General features: G+C 33.8%; 1 protein-coding gene across 2 annotated transcripts in view; it reads left to right on the forward strand.

The window, feature by feature from the left end:
- ckd (cracked) overlaps nt 1-25,833 on the forward strand; it is a 65,601-nt gene that overhangs the window by 5,368 nt on the left and 34,400 nt on the right. Inside the window, exon 2 of one of the 2 annotated variants that reach the window (XM_073982337.1) lies at nt 7,012-7,454. The exons of the other annotated variant lie outside the window; for it this stretch is intronic. The gene's annotated coding sequence lies outside the window, so the exon portion shown is untranslated. The remainder of the gene's footprint in view (nt 1-7,011; nt 7,455-25,833) is intronic. 2 annotated transcript variants of the gene reach the window in all.

Genomic DNA, 25,833 nt, shown 5'->3' on the forward strand with positions numbered 1-25,833 from the left:
ATCTAACAGTATGTATACTCTGATCAGCATAATTCGATAAAACGATGTCCGTTTGCCCTTTCGTCCGTCTGTTTGTTTAAATCAAGATATAGCTAGCAATAGTTAAGATAGTTTCTATGTTTGGTATTGAAAATGGGTCCACGATTTAATATAGCCCCCATACAACTGTACCTATCGATTTTTGGTATTTTGAATGTTTTAGCATTATTATCTCCACGAAATGGTTAAAATTTGGCATTTTGTCTCCGTTGAACATAATTGTCGGTATAGGTCCACGTTTTCATATAGCGGCACCTCCCGATTTTTGAGATTTTTTAAGGTTTTAGCACAAATGGCTGAAATTTTGTATTTACAGTTTGACAACAAATGTATTGCAAAGGCCAAAATTGTAAAAAAAAAATCATATTAATTGTTCGCTTATGGCAACAAATTATGTAAAAACTATACGGTTTTCTGTTCACAACTCTTGCTGTTGGTGATCCGTCGAAATATACAATTGCAATTTATAACAATTACGGACTAAAATAAGAATTACCTACTACTTTGACGTGACAATAAATGTATTGCATAGGGAAAAGCACTACCACAGTTTATACAGTTGGACACTAAGCCCACCTGATTGATATGTTTGTTGTCAAAAACATTATTGTGATTTAATTCATCCACATCCAAAAGTACAAAGAAACTCAAATCACAATAATGTATAATCTATTATGTTTGTTGTCAAAAGTTGTTAACAGAACTCTGAATGGCCGACCTTCTATAGGCCTTGAGCAGTACTATAAAACTTTAGTCGATAGCCTTAGATGCTAGTGCTATTTTTTTATATAATTTTATTGTAATTTTTTATTATAATAAATATTTGAAATAAATAAAATACTATAAAACTAATCATTCTAGAAAATTTTTGTAGTCATTATGTATTTTTATGACTTTTGCAGCTAATAATGGACTAACAGTATTGAATAAGATAAAGTTCAGTGATAATAAAATCCGTCGTGGAGGGTCTTCAGACATGTAAAAACCGTATAAGACCATATTGACAATAAACAATGACGAGAATTACCAAAGTTATGTTCCTTAATGAGTTGTCTATCCAGTTTTGACATTCATTGGACCTTTAATGAGCTTACTTAACCCAAAATTAAAGCTCGACATGTTACACTTTAATGGTAATACTTAGCCAATTTTTAGTAAATCTTGATCTGTCGTTGGAGGATCTTTTTCGAGTTTTTTTTTTTCTTAAAATGGACCCAAAAATGATATAAGGATTGATATTAGGATTTTGGCCAGAAGTTTTTATCAGTATATTTTTGTTATTGAACTTTTTGATATTTCTGTATCCTTTAGCAAATACAGTAGAATCTCGATAATTCGTAATCCAACGGACCGGCCATTTTATACGAATTATCGAGAATTTCGATTTAGCGGGTTTAAAATGCGAAGGAAATGGATTCAAGGGACCGGCAGTTTGTTACGAATTATTGAAGATTACGAATTATCGAGAGACGAATTATCGCGACTCTACTGTAATTGTGCGAAATCGGGTTCACGCAGATAGTAATGACTATGTAGAAATATTTAAAAGTAGGAAATATTTAAAAGCAATTATTATTATAGAATGTAGTACCCAAACATACGGTATTCCAGCTTCTCCAGTAGAGATTTAATTTCATGTTTAATATGTTTTATGGTATTTTAAACATTTTTGGGGATTTATTATGATTATAGAAGGTGCCTACTTTTTGTGGCCTATTCGTCCTTGTTTATTGTTAATATGGCCTCAATTTTTTATCGGTATGTACACCTTTCATGACGGCTTTTTATAACTGCACTTTATCATATTCAATACTGGTAGATCATCATTAACGGCAAAAGTCACAAAAATGCACAATATCAAAAAAAATTCAAAAATTATTAGGATTTCAGTACTATTCATCCACATCCAAACATTTTTTTGTCACCCAAACAGCAGTAGGTAATTCTTAAACTTTTTTATAAACCAGTATACATTTTACATAATTTGTTGTCATAAATTAACAATTAAAATGAAAAATTTTAGAATTTTGGCTTGCAAACATTTAGTTATCTAACAGTATGTATACTCTGATCAGCATAATTCGATAAAACGATGTCCGTCTGCCCGTTCGTCCGTCTGTTTGTTTAAATCAAGATATATCTAGCAATAGTTAAAATATAGCCCCCATACAACTGTACCTATCGATTTTTGGTATTTTGAATGTTTTAGCATTATTATCCCCACGAAATGGTTAAAATTTGGCATTTTGTCTCCGTTGAACATAATTGTCGGTATAGGTCACGTTTTCATATAGCGGTACCTCCCGATTTTGGGAGGTACAGCAAAAATTGCTGAAAATTTGTATTTATATATAATTTGACAAAGAAGTTTCTAACTACCATCATACATACATATGTTCCCATACAAATCCCGGAAGGGACACGAGAGACATCTCTCATATCAATGAGTGCACGCCGATTCATATTAGATCAATGATGTGGGACCAACTTTTCATCGCCGAGTCTGAACGGCGTGTCTTACGACACCACTTACCGAAAAGTTTTACATGGCTGGAATACTCAGGAAATGTCGAACACATTACGCTGAGGGGTATGTTGCCACCGTTGAAAAGTATGATGTTTTTGTCCGCCCTGGGATTCGAGTCGCAGACCTGATGGGTTCAAGGCAGACGTGCTTACCATTGCAACACGGTCGCACCCAACTGTTTAAATTTCAGCCACAACATCTAACATCATCATAATTTATGGTGGAGGGTAGTCAAATTTTGGGCAGATCAAACTTAAGTCCGTTTTTATTTGTTTTGTTCCATTTTCGCACTAAGGAGTACCCAGCTAGTCACGTTTTGTAGGTACATTATCTTCATTATCTAAGTAATACTTACGTACTTTGTTATTGAAAATAAATGTTAATAAAAAATAATTAAAAAAGTAAGTTTCAGTGTTTTATTTATAAATGCACTTAAAACTAGAAAATAATTTGTCGCTCAGCCTCAATAAGTATATTCGTTCTCATGATGAAACCTCACAAATAAAACGATTGTCGTTTAATTTTGCCACCATTTTTTAATTTAAATGCAAGCGGTTTATTTGAGAGATTCCATCATGAGGAAGAATATACTTATTGAGGCTAAGCGACAAATTACTTTCTAGTTTTAAGTGCATTTTTAAATAAAACACTTAATTTTTTAATTATTTTTTTTTTAACTTTTTACTAATACATTTTTGACTACTGAGAAGTTCATAACCAAATTACATTCAATTTAGGCCGAAAATGTAGAAAAAACTTTAAATTGGAAATTTGGAGTTACAGCAAATTCGGAATAAAAATGAAGACAAAATCCTCAAAACACCTGAAATCGGGTGGTACCGCTATAGGGGGCTATAGGAAAAAATGGACCCATATTGGTTTTGGTTTCATATTCATGTTTTGTCATCCAAGTCTGAAAAGTGTGCAAAGTTTCGATTGGTCAACTGCAACTGTGTTAAAAATTAATTACTAGATTTGAACTAAACGGACACCAAAGCAAGTTAAATAAAACAGTGCAAAACAGAATGGCCTTTAATTTGATGTATAACATAGATTTAGCACTTCTAGAGAGAGATTTTCAAAACTTCGAGGCCCAAGTGGTGCGCACAATAACTCTCGAGCGGATCGACTAATTCGAACCAAATTTTGCACTTCGTCATATATTGTCCAACCTTATTTTCTATTCGAAGATGGGTCATATCGTTCCACCCCTTCGCGTACCTCCCCTACAAAAACTCAACATTTTTCTGTAAAATGGTGAGCACGATAAATCTCGAAGGCAGCAATCGATTCGGTCCAACCTTCCCACATCGTATCATTCCTTGCAGATATAGATCGAGTTCGAAATTCGGAAAAAGTTAAGTTTAAGAGCTCCTCTTGGACGGTTTTGAATTTTTTCAAGAGGTTGTTCATACTTTCTGTGATAATGGTTTAAAAGCTCCAAGAAAACCTGACGCGGAGAATCTCGCGGGGAGTTCTGATTGGTCCAAACATTGCTCATCGTATTATTTCATCCAGTCATGTATCAGGTTGGAATATGGGGTAATTGGTCCCGTCCTTTGGGTACCTCCCACACAAAATTTGGGAAAAGAAAGAGGAAAGAGATAATGGCCCAAAATAACACTGTCGGCACATACAGTGCTGCTCAAAACATTTGCAACTCAGATGCCTATTTCACATTTGGACTATTTTTAAGGACATTTTATGTTTTGAAATATATTTATTTTTACAATTTGATTCTTTATTGACCCAGCTTTCAAGATTTTAAAATGATTATTCAGTTCTTAACACTTATGTTAGAGAAATGTGTGAAATGTCGGAGGATCACGTGTTTTAGCCTGCTCAAAACATATGCAACTCCGTGGTATTGTTTGGCATAAGATGGTTTTTAATCAGAACAAGGGGGCAAAAAGCTTTCATGAGAAATACATTCTATGCCGCCTATGTTTAATTTTAACAGAGAAGTATGCGGAAAACAAGACATTTCTAATTTTTTAATAAAAACAAAAGTTATGGTCCGAAATTTGTATCAAAGATATGAAAAATGTTTATTTCTGAAAATTGTGGATCCAACCCAGTCCAGAAATAAATATAAAAACATGACAATATTTAAAATTGAGCTGTATACCGCGTAAAAAGTACTAAAATTGCGATAAGATGGGAAGGAGGTGAATGTGCAACTAGATCTACTGCAGGGGATAATCAAATAATGATGCGAATTATTAATCAGATCCCTCAGAGGACATCAACAGACGTTAAATAAAGGGTTTACACCGATAAATCTATACAAAACACTCTGATACATACCATAGATACCGGTGTACCAATATGGGCAAATTTTAGGAAAACATTAATTTCTAAGAAAAGTTCAATTTTCCATATAAAGTTTGCAAAAAATGTTTGGAATTGATTTTGGAGTTGTAAAATCGAGTATTTTTCATCGACTTAAATCAATATTTGAGTTATATGACTTGAAAAAATGTACTTGATCACCAAGTCGAATATTAATCAAATTTGTCCCCTTATAAAAAAGTTGACCCAAAACGAAGATGGTGTTTTATATTGACCTGGAGGTATTTTTATGGACAGATATGGTACTAGAGGCATGAGGTCGATATTATAATTATATTGGATTTAAAAACTAACCAGACATATAATATGTCGAAATCGGACCGCGTACACACCACAGATGTCATATAAGAGAGGTTTTTGGGATAATACCGCCACTAAACGTATGTATAACCACGTAACACTAGCAATTTTTTGCAAATATTTTTTGTGTTCTTATCGGACCCGACCAGCTTAAGTGACCTGAATTCATATAAAAGGTTCCGGGACCCTAAAATGGACTCTACACTATTAAATATCTAATAAAACTTTTGTATTTAATAATTATCCTTAGAGACAGGATCAAAAGGATATATTAATTTATTTAGTTACCTGAATACCTTTATGATATGTCCAGATAATAAATAAAAGGCTAAACTCACAATATCACACAATATCAAATTTTCTAAGTTGCAAATGTTTTGAGCAGGACCAAAAGTGAGTCCGAGCTTTGTTTCGTGTATTTTTGTAAAATAAGTACAATTTTTGCCAATTCTTTTTTAAATCTTTAAAAAGGGGTCAATAAACAATCAACCTACAAAAATATTTGCATTTCAAATCCATAAATTACCTCAGAACTACATAAAAAGTGAAATAGTCATTCCAGTTGCAAATGTTTTGAGCAGCACTGTACTTACATCACTAGTGTGCAAGTGTGTAACTCTCAAACTTTGACAAACATTTCTTCCAAACTTAGTTTAACGTAATTTAATGTGTACATACCCCCGATGAATAGATGTGCCCGGCGTTATATGGCCGATATTAGTTCGCTTTTAGATGGCATTAACCGTCTGGTGATAGGGACTTCAATGCTCATCATGAGCTTTGGCATTCCGTCCCAGAGGGGTACAGCGCTGGACGAGCAAATTGATAGCTCCACGTTTTGCACGGTGAATTAAGACCCTCCTACGAGGATTAGAAGAGATTGCCACAGCTCGCCAGATATCACGTGGAATCTGTAGGTACCGTAATGGTGGTCTATACCAAATCTTTGATTCCAGAGTTTTTTATAAATCAAAGATTTGGTACAGGCCACCATTATTCATATAAAACTCGAAGTATTAAATTATGTTAAACTAAGTTTGGAAGAAATGTTTGAATAGTTTCAAACCAGAGTTGTATTACTCAACTTAATAAAAATGGGTTTAGTCAGCGGACCTAAGTTGTATAGCCCTTTGATGGTGTATATACAACCCATGTCCCCTGGCGACATACCAAGCCATGTGATCAATGAAACTACCCAGCGAAAATTCGGATCCGTTGGTCATTATTTAAACCATTACAAAGTAATGTATCAAGCCAAAACTACTTACCACACTCCTTACAAGTAAAGTGTACGGTGACACATAGCGTGTGTGTCCGACTACGAATCCTAGGGTTGTGTGTTCCACGCTCAGCGTCGGCGCGTAGCACAGTGCGTAGTGTGTTCGGCTACAAATAAGAAGTCCGCATGATCAAATCCAGCAAAAAGCAAAACAAAATAAAACTGAAATATTAAGTGGGTTGAAATTGAAAACAAATTCCACCTCAACTGTTCTAAAAAAATAACAAATTATTTTTAGCTTATTTTTCAACTTCTATTGGCCACAGAATAACTAGTTATTTTAGTGGTTATAAAATAACTAGTTATTCAGTGCGGTAATGATTGGTAATTGGTAATGATTCTTTATTTTTCTTTTGCTGGGTATCCACATACGATATACGTACTTCAATATTTGTACTTAAAACAATTATTACATCATTGCTACAAACCAATTAATTATATCATGTTTGGTGTTTACTCCATATTGACGCTTATTGTATGTGCATACCATATCATCTGTCTTTAATATTTGCAGTGTTGAGATGTGCAAATGTCTGTATGTTGAATACTCCAAGTACCTTTGAAAAAATACCTACATATCATTTTATTGTGAAGCATTGATAAACAACACAATCAACAGATACCATACATATGTACTGAATTTTATACGAAAACCATCAACCAACGTCGCCGTAAACTTCAGTTATCATTCGCAAGTGTCATCATTACCGGTTGTAGCAGCACGTTAACACCTATTCATCCAAATAACAACAATATCAATACATTCCAAATTGTCTGCCGACAACAAACATCCAACACTAACTACATACTTCACTGCCATTTATTCGCTAGTCAGTCAGCCAGCCATCCATTCAGCAGTCTACTTGCCTTGCCTGTTGTAAATAAAAGCAGAGCAGCCAGTGAATTATAATTTTTGGTGGTTTAATTATGCATCGATTCAAACAAAACTATCTGAAGGTAAGTTAGAGACAGACTCATAGTACCACACATACACACAAAGAATACCCAATGAATTATTTAAACATGAAGATTTTTATAACACATTCAGACTTGTATACATGTGCACTACGGGCGATATCATATTTGGAGGAATGAATGTGTACAAAAATATTTGCAATTATTGTTATTTCTCTTCACCAGTTACAACAAACACACTCTGTTGGAAGTAATATTGCATGAGATCCAAAATACATAAATATACACATAGTATACATTGGCATGTGGATGAACATATTTAAGTGTACATCATAAAATGCATATGTCTGTACATACAAATGTACGTTCTATTTGTTAATATGTAGTATACATATGTATGTGAAACAGGTTTTAATGAATAAAGTTGGCTTACATTCGCAGAGGAAATTCAGGGTTAGAAAAAAATTTAAAGAATTGAAGAAAACTAGAAGTTACTATATACATACATATCAAGTTACAGTTCAGTTGGCACCATATAAGGCTGTACATAATGTTCAAAAGCAATTATAATAGTGGTCAAATAATCCCTTACAGTGGATAAATAAAGTAATCCGACAAGAATATCTGTTATAGCTACGGTGATCAAAATATTCGGGTCCATTTGTGGCCCTATGCTCCTCATTGGAGTAAAAAGGAATAAATATAAATATTGTCATGCTGAAAATTTTAAATTTATCCACAGGTTTTATCTGTAATCTCTCTTATATTAAATTGTTGAAATCGAATTCTTCTGCTTATTGAGACGTACTCGTATACATATATTTTTCGTTTTTCATTGTTGATGGACAGATCTACGCTTTTTGTACCATCATTTAATCCCGTGTAGACGTTGTTTTATTTCCCGATACTATTTGTACAAAAAAACGTTTTGGATTTCGATTCTATAATGCTTTATTGACTTTATCCACGCAGGACTTTATTTCTCTACTAAGCACAAAGCTTATATCTAGTAAGCACACAGCTTTACTCTATTCAATTTTTTCTTTACTTAGCTTACACTGACGTCTTTAAGTCGCGGTCTGAATTACAACTTCATCGCCCACCCACTACGCCCCGTATTTATACTTGCTTCCGTATGCATAGACTGTTCTAGCATCCTTCATCTGGAAGGTTCTCCAATGTTAATGGGGCATAGGAAATAAATAAGAAGGATTAGGAGGGGTTACAATGAATGACGTCACAATGTAGAAGCATAACTGAATAGTCAAAATTAATGAGAGAGAGTAAAAAGTGCAAATTAAGACTAGGCGATAATTTCATGATTGCAGTAAACTCCATACAGTAGCTGTTGAAAAACTCTTAGAAATAGACTAAATGCTTAATAAAAATGTATGTTACATTCCAAATTCTTAAATTAGCAAAAATTCATCTAAATTTAAATTTAAAGGGCACAGGGAGGGGCACCTCCTTCGAAATTTATAAAAATATATTGATAAATAAAAATAATATGGGATAATTTTCAACATTATCTGCAAATTTCATAAAAATCCGTTGAGTATATAACTACTGAACGGATATAAGATATAACATATAAGTAGTAAGGTAGGAGGCACAAACACCATTGTCTCGCAAATTAATTTTCGTAATTTTTGCTAATAAATTGTTTTTAAAAAATAGGGCATAGGGCAGGTTCCCCACCACCCCCGAAATTCAACAAAGCATATAGCCCATTTTCAATGGCGTGCAACCCTTTACATTCCTTGAAAATTTCAGGATATTTAAAAAAGTGGGCGTGGTCAATTTTTTTTAAGTTGAACTATGACGAACATTTCATAAAAAAAATCAAATCGGTCCAGCTGTTATCATCTGATGGAATTACCAACGAAAGACATTTGATTTTCTTTAATAAGATTTTCTTCAATTACAGGAGTTTGGTAGTAATTCAAACGAATGTGGTTTCGAATCGTCTTACATAGGCCCAAACTTGCTCAAAACTCAAAATACGAAAATAGTTTTTTTTTTTTTTGTGAAAAACTGTTGGTTAACTAACACCAACCTCTTTCCCCATTCGACATAACACTGTGCAACATTTGTAAGGTGATCTTGTGCAAACAATTCGAACTGAGGATTTTTTGAAAGTACAGACCCAAACGACAATAAACCCTAGTTGGGTTTTGTTGTGTCAGATCCAGCTCGGATTTTATGGCCCTATCTAAACATGGTTAAATATTGAGTTTTTAAAGAAATTCGGTGTTATATCTCTGAAACCAATGTGAATCTTCTTCTGACTTCTGAAGCAAATTTGTAGAAAAGTACAGGAATAAAATATTTGGAGAAATAATGAACTAGAATAATGAAAACTACATTTATTGCCTTAAATTTCAAAATATATGCAAAAATTCCACAATTTTTATACATTTCGCACCGTATCTCCAAAACCGTTAATTTTTTCTGAATACTTTCTTTTGGAAAAATATTCCCTAGAATGTAGTACCCAAATCTTCAGAACATGTCATTGTTGTAAAATGTCTCTATGCCGTTGTTTTCAGTACATTTTTCAACGACGATTTAATAAAAATGTAAATAATGTAGTGAAATCCGAAATGCGAGAATAAACTGTTGGTGTGAACTGTGTTTGAAATACGTGTTGTAAATGATACGATACAAAATACCGCTGAAACAACATGAAGTAAGCATTTAAGAGTTTGAGAATGTTCTGAACAATTGCTGAGAACTGTATTTGGAAGATTTTTGCGAAAGGTTACTTGGTTCAACTCCCAATAGTTTAGCTGATACGGACCAGAATTTCAGCAATTATGTAAAATTTTCTATATTTTATCGATTTTTATGCTCTAGATGGAGTTTTTCTTTTATGGTCTGTTCAAAAGATAAGTTCTACTAGTTTAGGACTACGAAGACAGCAAGGCCAAATTCCAAACCGTTTTCCAGATTAAGGCCCGATAAATGCAAAAAACTCTAGTTTTAGTCCGGTTTAGATGAGGCCATAAAATCCGAACTGGATCTGACAGGACAAAACCCTACTAGGGTTTCTGTGTCTCAATATGTACTTTCAAAAAATTCGCATTAGAAGTTGTTTGCATTTTCAGTGTTGCATAGTTTAATCATCCGCAACTTACTAATGTTAACCAATCCAACGCATCCGTCGATTTAACTCTGCCATACTGAAAGCAAAAAAGTACATGTTCGAACACTAAGAAATTTTATATTTTTCAAAATTTATTGTATTTATATACATACATATGTATTCTCTGACCAAGATTAGCCCTTCAAATGTTCACTTTTTGCATCTTCACTCTTTAATAGCTTATTTTTATGATAAATTTCAAAATTGATAAAGACTATCAGGGCAATCATGAATCGGAATTTTCCACACGGAAAATAATTTTGAAAAGTGAAATTCTTATAAAATCAATATTTTAAAACGTCGAAAACTGCTACCCAGCAAAAATTCGGATCCATTAGTCATTATGTAACCCATTACAAAGTAATGTAAATAAAAATTACTTAAATTACTCCTTATTAAGTTATGAGTACAGTGGCACAGAGCTAGTGTGTCCGACTACAAATCAGAGTGTTGTATGTTCAACGTTAAAAAAAAACAATGAACACTTGGTGGTGCATATGTTAACATTGAAACAACACTTAATGTTCGTGTGCGTGGCCTAGTATGTAGTGTGTTCGGCTACAAAGCAGAAGTTCGTGTGTTCAAATCCAGTAAGGGGCGAAATAAAATAAAACAAGTAAAAAAGTATCAGTCGGTTTGCCGACTTAGATATACCCTCAGCCTGTGTGGATTGAAATACTTTTTTCTCAAAAAAAAACTTATGTTTTCAAAATTTTGGGCGTATGAATCGACGAAGGTATGGATAGGATTAAAGCTCAAAAAGTTGCGGGGATTTCGATAGATAGAGCCTTTTTATCACACTAGCCTTCGAAAAACATAATATCGCTGTAAACAGGGTCACTATGAAAACCTTCGGTGAAAATGTCCAAAGGATCCTCGAAAAGACCCTTAACCACACAAACATGTTGAACATTTGTGTGGGTGGTACCACAAGGATTGTACAGATAGGGCCCAAATTCCAAATTTGAACATAAACTAAGTTTCGACAATATTTAGAGATCCAAATTTTGGACCAAATCGGTTGCTACGTCTATGAGAAATCGCATTTTATCGAATATTTTCGATCTTTTGTGGGGGGTACCGGAAGGAGTGGACCTATAAGCACCACCTTCGAATTTCATCTAATATTCGAAGAAATATTACAATATCCAAAGGGTGGACGAACGCAGTATTCGGTTCTCCAGCCACTACATATGGTGCCAAAAGCGTTTTTACAACTTTCGGGCTGTTTCCTAAAGAAGTATGGACTTGCCCCTGAAAAAATTGTACTGTCTTAATTGAGGCAGCGAATGCACGTTGCTTCAACAAAAACTAAAGTGATTCTATAGCAGGTCTTAAAGTGAATTTATCCAACATTTTGTGTGGGAGGTACCCGAAGGAGTGGACCGATTGAGTCCATATTGGAACATCATCTAAGTCTGGTAGAAATTTCAAATCGGTTAATTCCTTCAAGAGTTATCGTGCGCACAAATTTTCCGAACATTTCCGAACTTTTGTGAGGAAGGCACCGGAAAGAGTGGACCGATATAACCCATCTTCGAACTTAAACTAAGTTTGGAAAATATTACGAAAGCCAAATTTTGGACCGAATCGGTTTATCCCTTCAAGAGTTATCGTGCGCTCCAACCAGACAGACGGACGGACATGGTTAAATCAACTCAAAATTGTCTGAAACACATTTCGTCCAAACATACTTGGGGTCTAAAACCATTATTTCGATGAGGAACATTTTGCCCGTATGAAAGTGTATATACCCTCGTTAGCATAAATGCTGAGGGTATAAATATGAAGTGTGTTGAAATTGAAAACAAATTCCTCCACCTAAACTGTTCTAAAAATAAAAAAATATTTTTTTTTATCAAATAGCTTATTTTTCAACTTCCAGTGGCCGTAGAATAACTAGTTATTCTAGTGGTCATAGAATAATTAGTAATTCATGTCGAACATCAGATTCAATCATAAAAAGTTGCGCATGTTTGCGCCACTCAAAAACAAAAACTAAGTTTTCTCAACTAAGCCTCAAAATATTCATCATTAAAATATAAATTGTTTAATATATTTTTGAGCCATTCAGAAAAAATCACAATTTTTTCTCAAATAGAATGCATGGTACAATAATACAGGTAGCATTATCACGCCAGCTGATTGTAACATAATGTGTCAATTGCATGGAATTGATGTCAAATTTTGACATCTTATGTTACCAACAATTGCCGATGCGGCTACCTGTGTATTTGTACCATGATAGAATGTGAATAATTTCAAATTTTTTTTTTGGCAACGGTTTAAATGAATGTTTATACTTTATCTGTCAAAAATAAATACATATTTGCATATAACTTCTTCTTTTGCACACATGGGATGGATGGGAACTTTCAGGACATTGCTTCCTTCTAATGGCAAAATCTAGCTCTCCACCAAAACGCAGCTTTGTGGGAATTTTTGCTATTTCCCGCTATATATACGCATGTCTATTTTGACTGGACTATAAAATAATGGCGTTTGTAAGGAAATACACTTACGAAGAACTGTTTGTTTAATTCAAACACTTTGGGAAGAAAATTTCAGGAACATACAAAATACTTTTTGTGAGATCGCTATTACAAACAAGAACAAGCCGTGGATGACCTGAAATTTATGAAGATAATGCGAAAATTTGGAAAATATGTAATATTTGTACATTTCTGGAGAAAAAATAGCTATTTCTCGCAAACTATAACATATATTGTGTTCATTCTTTAAGATTACACAAAGCAAGCTATAGTTTTTTTCAGGTACTAAATTTTAGAGAAGTACTAACTTCAGTGGACTAGAACTTTTAGGGAGCAACATGGAACAACGTTTCATTTTCGCAAAAAGATGCCTGAAAGTCTCCTCTTTCAGCCTAAATAAACTTTTGTTCCCATCCGGTTCAGTCCGTTTAACACATTTTTAAATATATTGAAATTATATGGATAAAAATATGTATTTTTTACACAATTGAACATTTGTTTGAAATAAATGAGTTTTTATGTTTTTATGAATTTAACAATAAATTTTTGAATTTTGATTGATTGAAACATACATAAAAAACACTTATATTTTGATGCAAAATATGAAAAATTATTAAGGTTAACCTCTAACTCCTCTGCAACTACCCGACCGAATATTATAGCTTTTGATCCACCGGCAAGCTATTTGTGTTATCTGTCAAACAAAAAAATTGTGAATATATCTCCTTCCGTTCAGAAGTTACGGAGTTTTGACTAGGAAAAACGATTCTGAACCACTGTGAGCCGTAGGATACTTTTCCCATCACACAGTTGTCGAAATTATTGATCTAGCGGCGCGAAATTAATAACTTGCAAACGAATTGAGATATGTTTCTGAAATTTTGCACAAACTCAGTCTGGGCCGAACATGAACAATATTGACTAATATTTTGGTAAAGCCCCCATATAACGGTACCTCCCGATTTTCGGTATTTTGAGGATTTCAGCCCTATTTTCCTAGCACATTAGCTGTAATTTGGTACTTAGGGTTCCTAGTCACAAAACTTTTCCACCAAATGGATCTACGTTGGGATATATCCTCCATATAACGGTACTCTCGATTCTCAGTATTTTGAGGATTTAAGCTACATTTTTCGACCATATTAGGTTAATTTGGCATTTGGTGTTCCCAGTAGTCACAAAATTTCTCCACCAAAAATAGTGTACATAGGTCTACGTTTTGATATTGCACCCATACAACGGTACTTATATTCGGTATTGGACTAATCATTACGAATTGGACTAATTCATCTAAAATATATTACACTTAAAAACACAATAATAATGATCATTTCCGAAAAATTTTTGGAAAAATAGTTTTTTTTTTTAATTTTAACAACAATTTTTTTTAAATCGTATGCAGCAAAGTTTCTTGCATTTGGTAGTGAATAACTGAGTGATTATTTACAACAACAAAAAGTAAAAATACAATTTTAGTCAGCAGAATATCTGTAATCGTTACAATGAAAAACATTTCGCAATTTCATAGTTTGATTCTTTTACTTTTGTCCTGCTAGATTAGTGATTTCAACAGTGTGCAGCGTCTGGGTCTTCTAGTTACTGAACGGTTATTTCCTATTTAACTGTACATCACGTATGAGCTGTGAGGGTATACCAAAATCAGAAATAGCTTGGAACACCTTGGACCGTATATGACTGCCGACAAAAAGATACTAAGCATCGATCTACTTGTTTTTAAACTTCCAGGACTTGATATATAAATTGTACCACCATCGAATAGGGTGGATTAGCATTGCCTAAAACCATATTGACATGGGGCAACAATTATTTTAGTCTATATTGTATGTGATGCGGGAGTCTACTCCCAAACTCAATACTTATCCCTCTCAATGTAAGTAAAATATGCAATATTGAATGACCTCAGCAAAACTTCGGATTCGTTAGTCATTATGTAACACATTACAAAGTAATGTAAACAAAAATAATCAATACTAAGTATTGATTACGGTGGCACAGAGCGTGTGTGTCCAACTACAAATCAGAGGGTTGTGTGTTCAACTTCCAGTGGGCATAGAATAACTAGTAATTCTAATGGTTACATAATAACTAGTTATTCAGTGCGACATGCCCTTGTTAAATAATGGGTTAGTAGGGGGTTTTGTAAGGGGTTACGACTACCAAAAAGTACTATAAAACCCATTATTTAGTAAAGATTTTTTTTGCAGAGACCGTAACAAATCCAGTTAAGATATATTCATTTATGTCAATTTCAAGGGTTCATTCCGTAAATGTCACCAAAGCAGGAGTTACTCCCATCATTGTATTATTTTGGACAACGCCAAATCGTGCATGTAAAAGCTCATATGACACATATATTTTCCCCTGGACTTTAGCCGTAAACCTCTCACGTATTTTCACTCACAATATAAGCAACCAATGGCTACGTAATTTATGTTAAAAGTTCTATGTTTTACAAAGTTCGATATGGGTTTTCTATATTTTTAAAAATATACATATATTCACACAAATATTTCAAAGGCTCTTTAAATGGAGCGCACAACATCTTCTGTATGAATTCATAACGAAAAACCATCAATAAGATATCTATAGTGTCCAATCACAACGACAATCTGCGTAAAATTTTTAAAATATGGTCGTAAACCCTATATCACAAACAAGGGCTGCTAAAAATTTTATATGTTATGGTTACAGATTTCTTTAATTCAGAAACTCATAGTGAAATTTAATTGGTAAAAATTTTTTTTTAATAAAACCCCCAAAAATTTAAGGTGTGTGCTAGATTTTGATCAAGTATGAATTTATGTAAAGATAACAGTCCAAAATTGAAACAAATAATTTCATCCTAAAATGCATAAATTTGTAATCTAATTTTCTTAAGAAAATAGTATACATAGATAAATGGTTTGTTTGTTCCGAAACTCATAGTAAAATTTTGTGTATATTTTTTCTTCTTTTGACACTTCTCACCTAGAACCAAGTTTTATATTACTTTCATGTGTCAATTCGAAAAAAGGATCGAAAAAAATTACATAAAAAAATTGGGAAATATGTTCATGTTTTTCAGCAAAATTGATACTCATATTTTCATGATATGTAATGTAAATAGTAATAACTGTTCCACAAACATCCCAGATGGGACAAGGCAGACTTCTCTCATATCAATGAGTGCACCCCGATTCATATTAGCTCAATGATATGGGACCTACTGTTTATTGCCGAGTTCGAACGGCGTGTCCTAAGACACCACTTGTAGAGAAGTTTTACAAGGCTGAAATGGTCAGGAAATGTCGCCAACATCACTGAGGGGTATTTTGCCACCGTTGAAAATTTTATGTTGCCTGGCCTGGGAATCGAACCCACGACCTTCAGCGTGCAAAGCGGGTGGCACCCGATAAAACGTGTTTTTCATTTTTAGGGATTCCTGGCAATTAAATAAGATTTACAGATTTGGTTTGTCTAGGACCTATAGTAAAATTTTATTACGAAAAATTTTGCAGAATATTTGGATTTGATATGATCACATTCTGAAAGATTTTCGAAAAAAGGACCAAAAAGACCCGCATGAGGGTTAACATAAATATTTCGCACATCCTCCTCTGTAAAGTTACCAAAGACACTATATATCTAAAATGCCAAGATTCCAGAATATGTTAACTCGAATCTTTCGAAAAAAACTAGAAATGGCAGAACTTGCCCGCCTACTATGGTTACTGCCCGATGTAAACATAAAAAACGCCCATACACGTGTCTCATTTTTTTAGCGCTACTTTCATAATCTACTCGGTTTTCCTATAATTTTGAAAAAAATTTAATTTTGTTGCACAGTGTAATGAAATGTACTTACAAAAAATAAATTCAACAAAAAAATAAAAAAATAAAAATTCTTAGAGAAATAAAATTTTATGAATCACTGGGGCCTCGAAGTTTCCATAGTAATGTGTACGGACCAAAGGTAATTTTTCGCGAAATTGCCCTGCTGACCACATTTTATGTCCAATAGATGAAAAAATGTTACCAGTTCTTTGTTGTGGCTAAAAAACTAATCCTACAAAAAATTGTGAAAATCAGCTCGGATTTTAATATTATTGGACCCATAGAAACTTAGAAGCCCCAGTGGCACGTGTTAACATATTCCGATTGTGCTCAATTTTTGGCAATCTTCAAATCTAACAAAGCTTAACACTTTAGGGGTGTGCCGCCTAAAAATCCGACATCGATTTTTTAAAAACACCCTATTGTGCACAAACCAATGTGCGTTTGATTGAGACCTTTGTAAAATTTCTATATTCGAATTGCTCGCCATTTCCCACTATTCGATACCATATGAGGCGCTCAGCGCCAAAACGACATGGTCAAAAAAAAAACAAACTGACTATAAAGATCGAATCAGAATCTTTTGAAATAAATACTAACAAAACTCCCTATTGCAATATAAAACACTAGGTTATTCTACCTCCTAAAACAATGCAATATGGATTTTTTTGTATTAATTTCAAAAGGTTCCGGTATTATTTCAAAAGGTTTGATCTTTATAGTCACTTTGATTTTTAACATGTGGGTTAGGCCGTTTTGGCCCTGAGCACCTCATATGACAATACAGGCTTCGAAACAGTTTTGTAGAGACGGTCTTTATTTTCCAAACTTAGTTGAGATTTTGGATAAATTAACCAAAGCATCTTTGTAGTTTTAATGTCGACCTCCTTTCTTCCTGATAGAATGTGTTTTTCTATGTTAAGCGTCGATCAATCCGGAATGAAAGAAACTGCAGACAGTTAGAAGTAGAAATTGCAGCTCCATTAAGAGTGAGGTAAGAAGAAATTTTTTTCCTCAGAGTGTAGGTGACATATGTACGTAGACTTGTTAGGGTTGACTTTAAAAAAATTGGCATTCAGTTTTTTTATTTTTGGCCAATGGCTGGAACGTAATGTTGCAATTACCGTTTTATACCAAAAAGTGGCAAGTGCAGAACATTATTTGCTCTGAGGCACTTACATTATAAAAGACAGAAATAACAAAGCCAACGGTTCAAGTTTTGCTAGTTTTTTAGTACGATAACTGTTATTTACAACACTATGCACCAAGGCTTTTGGGGTAATGGAATATTCCTGGCGATGGTGAGTATATTAAGAACATACAATGAAATTTTCGCCATATGTCGTAAATATTTCATATATTGGACAATAAATTCGGTCTGTACAGCGATTTCGAGAAAATGTTTCTTTGGCCCCTTACAAATTACTATGGAAACAAAAATCGACCAGCGAGCAAGTGTTAAAGTTAACCGATCGCTATACAATTGCATATTTAAGGTTTTTGGAAAAAAAATTAATAAAAGAATAGTTTTTTTTACGGTCTACAGTGCATGGTTTTCTCCTCAGTCTGCATAGTATTTTTTCCTAAATGATAATAAATTACATTTCACAATATGTTCTGCTATTTGAAGACAATCTAGTTGGTACAGGATTTATACAAAACTGTAAACATTTTAAGGTCAAATATTTTTATAATTGTGTGCTATATATAATTAGACAAAGACGAAGATGGGCCTACCCTTCATTCACACAACGAAAGTATTTTATTACAGAAATAACAAAAATACGAACCAAATTGTTGTGTAATGACTGTGGGGGGGCTTACATAACCGTAAATACACCGCATACATATTACCAAAAATTTGGTGTGCGGCATTAACCTTGAATGTGCGAGTATCGCAATTTGACCATCATTAGTTTTTTTTAATCGCTACAAAGTGCATCATCGAAGGGAATTGAATTTCCAAGCTTGTACCCAATGAATATTAGACACGCGTGCGTGCGTTGGCATAAGCATAATGATGTTAGTCCACAACAATATGGACATTTTCGATGACATGGCGAGATCAAAATTAGTTTTATCTTGTTCATATGTATGTATGTACTGTGTAGAATATGTAATGCCCTTGCTCTGATTTCGCATTGTCAAACATCAGGATTGTGTGTGTGAGTACCTCAACGGACTCGACTATCCTTTTGTTTTTTATTCTTCTGCTGCCTGCTTTAGCTCCTCTTAATTCAAACATCTCTTTCAAAGTTCAATTCTTCGTTAAATGAATCAAATCTAGTTTATCGAACTAAGTACGTACATATGTCTTATTTCGGAGCACACTAAACAGACTGAATATCCGTAATACTATTGTAAATGGTTATTACTGCAGCTTGTCGAAAACTATTCGAAACAACGCTAAATAGGCATTTTGTAACAGCGGAAATAGGTATCTTGTTGTTTAATGTTCGACCTTGACCGAAAACAAAATGGTTTTAGGTCAAATGACAACAAAAATGCAGTTGATGGAATACGGTTTTCCTAATATCGTAACAATAAATCAAAGCCCATTCATTATGTGCTCAGATCAATGTCTCTTTTCTCAGCCTCATATTTATATCAACAACAACGACGGTATTCCATAAAACCATTAATCAGTCCAAATGACTAGTGTGAATGAAGATATCATCAGCATTTACTCGCATTAATCAGACTTCGAGAATCAATCAAAAGTGTTTTCCATTAACAATAATACATATGTAGTAAGAAATTTAGTCAGCATAAAAATAAAGCCATATGCATAAAAAACATACAAACATATGTGTATTAGGGTTATGAATTTTTGACCTTTTTTCAAAAACTATTTCTTGTATCAAGAATGAATGAACTTTTGCCTAATAATGTCTAAAATAAAGCTTATTCTATTTGAGTAATAACAAGTAAGAAAGGCGTTAAGTTCGGCCGGGCCAAACTTTTTATACCCTCCACCACGTACTGTATTGAAGTGAATAGGAACAATTAGTTTAATTTCGTTTATGAAAGTTCTAAACTCTTCCTTTTATTGCAGGAGTAGTACATACAGTGTCGGACAAAACATTTGCAACTGACACTTAAAATTTTGTTTTATAGCTATAATATTTGTAAAAAAAAAACAACTTTTTGTTCAGTTTTTCAGCATAAAAATGTTCTTTATACTCCGAACAAAACACCCACAATTAGTTGTTGTACCTTATAACGGTGTACCACTTTGAATAGCGTACTTAAAAAAATATGCAATTTTTGAGCTAGACAAAACAATTGCAACTCACTCCGTCGCTATATATATAAGGCTCAAAATTATCAGGTTTGTGATGGAAAACGATTCGACCCGTTTTGCCATAAATCGAAATCGTATATCTCTAATTTTGGTGAATATTTTAATGAAATTGAAATTTTAAAAATATTATTCAAATAAGGGGCTTTTGCAAAGCAAAACTATATATATCATCAATGACTCTCCGATTATATACCATTTCGATTCTGCAAATCGAGTCGATTCGTTTTTCATCACATACCCGTATGACTTTTTACATACATTCCAAGTGTCATTATATAATCGTAATATTTTTTTCTAAGGTTAATTCCGATAAAAAAAACTAACATTTTTCACTTCTGTCGTTTTAAAGAACCTCCATTAATGGGCTGGTATGGGGCCGTTATTCACAGCAGACACTCCTTTTATAGACTTAAGCAGACTAACCACTCAAAAACGTGAAAAAATGCATTATATTTATGTTGTATGGGCTTCATATTCAACTATAAGCTATTTTTTCATTATTTATTATTATTTATTTATTGATTCAAAAATACCAGTATTCTTAAGGATGATCCTAGATTTTATTATCCCGTTATACGATTTCCCAGGCCTTTTCCAAACTTTTCAAGTGCTTAATAATAATTAAATTTAAATATTCTGTTCCTATTTATAATGTAACTTTTCCAGCTTTATATATTGATTAGGCCGGGGCGATTTGAAAACCTTAATGGGCCCTTCGCGTTTCTTACTCCTGGGATTGATCTGAGCATAAAAGTCCACTAGACCATAGGTCTACGGTGAAAATCGAGCCTCCCGATTTTGAGTTTAAGTTTTTTATCCACGTTTTTTGGACATTTTGGCATATAACAGCCAAACCATTGAGATTTTCGATCCAACACAAGGACAAAAATTGTAGCCAAGACAGTAGTTTATAACTAGACTAGTTCTATGACGGCATGTTTTGATGCAGTTCAAACGAAGTCGTGAAAAAGGCACTCAAATTCCTTACATATTAACAGCATTTGGATGCGATCCAACGATTGACATTCATTTCTCACATTTAAATAGCATCCGGATGCAGTTCAAGGGAGTCGTAAAAAGGCACTCCGTTCGATACATTTTACAAGCAGTTGCTTAGTGATCCCTAGCAAGCAAGCCAATTTGTAGATACCTACAACTACAGAATTTTTTCAAAGATAGTAAAAGTGTGCATCAATTTCTAAAATGTTTATATAAAATAAAAAATACAACCAAAATTTGGGAACATTTTTAAGGTTACTCTCACGAGAAGAAAAAAGGAACCCCTTTAGCAGATGAAGCAAAAACATTTCAGCTTTTATTAAATTGAGAGCGGATGAGGAAATTTCATAATCGGTGTTAATGTAATAAAGTTCTTATTATTCTTGTTTTACGCAAACAATAAATTCTTTTTATTATTTTGGGATAGTTTGCAATTGCTTGCATTTTTATTGCATCGTTGAGCTGCATAGAAACACATTCCGAAGAGTGCTTTTAAATGCAATCCAAAGCACGGCATCAAAACACATGCTTTGGATGCAAATTGCACTGCATCCTATTCTACCCTAAAGGGTTAGTTAAAATGCGATTCCAAAGGGATAGTTAAAATGGAGTGCCGAAGGGTTAGTTAAAATGCAGTGCTAATGGAGTGCATCTTTCAGTAGTCACGCTCTTGTAAAAATCTTGAGTGAAAATGCATAATTTGATGCACTTCCAGATCACTTGAACCTATGATTTAACTGCATCTTTGGAGGCAAACATTTTACTGGGATGTGATACGATCTGTTACCCCTGTATATAGTTGAGGGGTCTAAATTTATTATTTCGGGTAGTGACAAATTTAATACCCCCAGTAGTATGGTGAAGGGTATAAAAAAGGTCACACAGAAGCCACTTTAAAAAAATTTCTTTTTGACAAAATTGTCTGAAATAAAAAAGACAACAACAGGTTATGCTATTTTGGTTATATTCTGCTTATAGTGACTTCGAAAGTTTGTCAAAAAGCTCATACAGAAAAAGTTTAAAATGATTTCGTGCGTGCGCTTTTTTGTACTGAATCACCTTATAATTAAGATTTTATCTACTCTTAGGTAAAAACTCATCAGAATACGATACAGGGATTCGAGGTTTTAAAAAAGTCATAACCCTAATGTACATACATACTTGTGTGCGTATGTATGTAAATGTGATAACCGATCATACTTAAGTCATTAATTTGATTTTATTATACCCTACACCACTATGTGGGGAGGGTATTATACGAGTAAGTTGGTTTTGGCCAAAAAGTTTGTAACGCATCGAAATAATTGTCGTAGACCCATACTTATACAGTATCGGCCAAAACTAAAGCACCCCCTCAGTAAATTTTTTTGAAATGATAATTTTTTTATGAAAACTAAATTATAAATTTATTTCTTATTTTTCTTTTTATTTATTTATATCTTTATAATTGAAAAATACAAAAATAAGGAGATCAGAATTTAATAAACAAAAGTTAAAATTCAAAAAACATTTTAGGTCGCAAATATAAGCGGACAAAACAAAAGCAAAAACTATTGAAATCAATATTTCGTTGCTTATCCTCTATTCTGGATGACACAATCACATCTTTTAGGCATAAAGGATACTAAATTATTAATTATTGCAGGCGAAATAATCGGTTTTCGGAAAATTTAGCTTAAATCCTCAAAATACTGAAAATCGGAAGGTACCGTTATATGGAGGCTATACCCAAACGTGGACCCAGGTCCACGATTTTTGGTGGATATGTTTTGTGACCACTAAGAACCCTAAGTACCAAATTACAGCTAATTTAGTAGGAAAATGTGACTTAAATATCCGAAATACCGAAGATCGGAAGGTACCGCTATAAGGGGGCTATACCAAAACATTAGCCGATATTGTTCATATTCATCCAAAAATGATGCTACAGCATCCACTAGTCAAATACAATACGCTAATGTTTAAAAATTAGCAAAAGAAAGAATTGCAGAAGAACGATAGACGCCGGCTTATTCAGTCGACGACCAACAAAAAACCTTCCGCCTCCATGTTTTACAGCGTCTTTGCAATATTTAGGATTTAACGGTTGCCCATTTGGTCCAAGCCTTTTACCATCTAAATACTTTAAATTAAACATAGATTCATCGGAAAACAGTTCAAATCGGTCTTGGCGAATGCCAGTCTGGCTCCTTCATTTTTAGTCGATATGAAAGTTTTTTTTTGCTGGTCGTCGACTGAATAAGCCGGCGTCTATCGTTCTTCTGCAATTCTTTCTTTTGCTAATTTTTAAACGTTAGCGTATTGTATTTGACTAGTGGATGCTGTAGCATCATTTTTGGATGAATATGAACAATATCGGCTAATGTTTTGGTATAGCCCCCTTATAGCGGTACCTTCCGATCTTCGGTATTTCGGATATTTAAGTCACATTTTCCTACTAAATTAGCTGTAATTTGGTACTTAGGGTTCTTAGTGGTCACAAAACATATCCACCAAAAATCGTGGACCTGGGTCCACGTTTGGGTATAGCCTCCATATAACGGTACCTTCCGATTTTCAGTATTTTGAGGATTTAAGCTAAATTTTCCGAAAACCGATTATTTCGCCTGCAATAATTAATAATTTAGTATCCTTTATGCCTAAAAGATGTGATTGTGTCATCCAGAATAGAGGATAAGCAACGAAATATTAATTTCAATAGTTTTTGCCGTACCTCAAATGGGGGGGGGGGGTGCTTTAGTTTTGTCCACTTATATTTGCGACCTAAAATATTTTTTGAATGTTAACTTTTGTTTATTAAATTCTGATCTCCTTATTTTTGTATTTTTCAATTATAAAGATATAAATAAATAAAAAGAAAAATAAAAAATAAATTTATAATTTAGTTTTCATAAAAAATTATCATTTCAAAAAAATTTACTGAGGGGGTGCTTTAGTTTTGGCCGATACTGTATATACCATAATGAATGCCTCGACGAGCTGAGTCGATCTGGCTATGTGTGTCCGTCCGTCCTTGTAATCACGCTACAGGTCGCAATTTTGATCGGATCGTCACGAAATTTTGGATGTTGATGGGGGCCCCACAGAGGAAGAAGCCTATTGATTTTGGTGATAGTCGGATAATATTTAGGGGTCGGAATGCGGAAACACTCATTTGGAGACAAATTCAAAGTTTTATTCTTTGTGAATATGTCGGCTTCTAGTAAGGGTATTCCAACGGATTATATTCCCTAAAAGAAACGTTTACCAGTGAAAAGCTTATGCACAGGGGTAGTGGTGTAGGGTATCACATGGTCGGCCCCGACTATAGACTTTGCTCACTTGTTTTTATGATTGCATTACTTCTAAAGGGGGTATGAAGAATTAATTCGAGTTAGACAGATCGAAAACAATCATTTTGACAGGTTGACATGAAAATAAAGATTTATGCGAAGGTTGTTTATCCAGTGAGGGAAATAGAGATAATGTGGTTGACATGCACTGTTTTTACTGAAGTGTGAATTTAATGAACTTTTTGAGAATATACATACATTAGATGTGTTCGTTTACGCAATAAATTGTAGGAATTGTTACTGAGTGCTCTTTGTTACACAAATATCCAAAAACCGAGAACATATAGAGAGCACTTTTTACAGTGGTATGATTGACAACTTACAAATACTTGCTGGGAAAAATTGACAATTAAGAACTAGTAAGTTCTACCAGCATCTGTTCATTAACAAGTTACCAGTTGTAAACAAATTTAATTTTGTATACCCTCCACCATAATATGGAGGGTATAATTAAATTTGTCATTCCGTTTGTAACACATCGAAATATTCTGTATATATTCTTGATCACGATAAAATTCGAAATAGCCACGTCCGTCCGTCTGTCTGTTGAAATCAATATACAGGTTGCAATTTTGGAGATAATTGTTATAATTTTGTATAGAATTTTCTTTTAATCCTAGGATGTTTAGTATTGAAAATGGGCTATATCGGTCGTTTTGATATAGCTCCCATAGAACGGTACAGTACGATATTCGGTATTTTGAAGGTTTTAGCCTCATTATAACACCGAAATGGCTGAAATTCGGTACTTAGACTTCGTTGGGGGTATAAAACTTTCCCCATAGAACGGTACCTCCCGATTTTCGATATTTTGAGGTTGTGACCTCATTATCCTACCGAAATTCGAAATTGGTATTATGTATTCATTGGGGTATAAAACTTTCCACCTGAAATTTGTCCGTATAGGTCCACGTCTTTTCATAGCCCCCATAGAACGGTACCTCCTGATTTTCGGTATTTTCAAGGTTTTAACCCCAATATTCCACCGAAATGGCTGAAATTTCGTCTTCCTTGGGGAACTAACTTTTCCACCTGAAATTTGTCGGTATAGGTCCACGTCTTCATATAGCCTTCATATAGGTTTTTTCAAATGGCTGAAATTTGGTATTTAGTTCTCGTTGGGGGTATACAACTTTCCAACTGAAGTTTGTCTATATAGTCTATATAGATCGGTACCTCCCGATTTCGTATTTTGAAGGTTCCACCGAAATGGGTGAAAGTTTGTGTTTAGTCTTCGTTGTTGTATACATTTCGTAATGGAGGGTATAAAAAGTACGGTTCGGCTAAACTTTATACTTTTTTGATTTTTGATTTA

The sequence above is a fragment of the Musca autumnalis genome, unplaced genomic scaffold, assembly GCF_047663935.1.
Source record: "Musca autumnalis isolate F117 unplaced genomic scaffold, ASM4766393v1 scaffold_4, whole genome shotgun sequence".
Lineage (NCBI taxonomy): Eukaryota > Metazoa > Arthropoda > Insecta > Diptera > Muscidae > Musca > Musca autumnalis.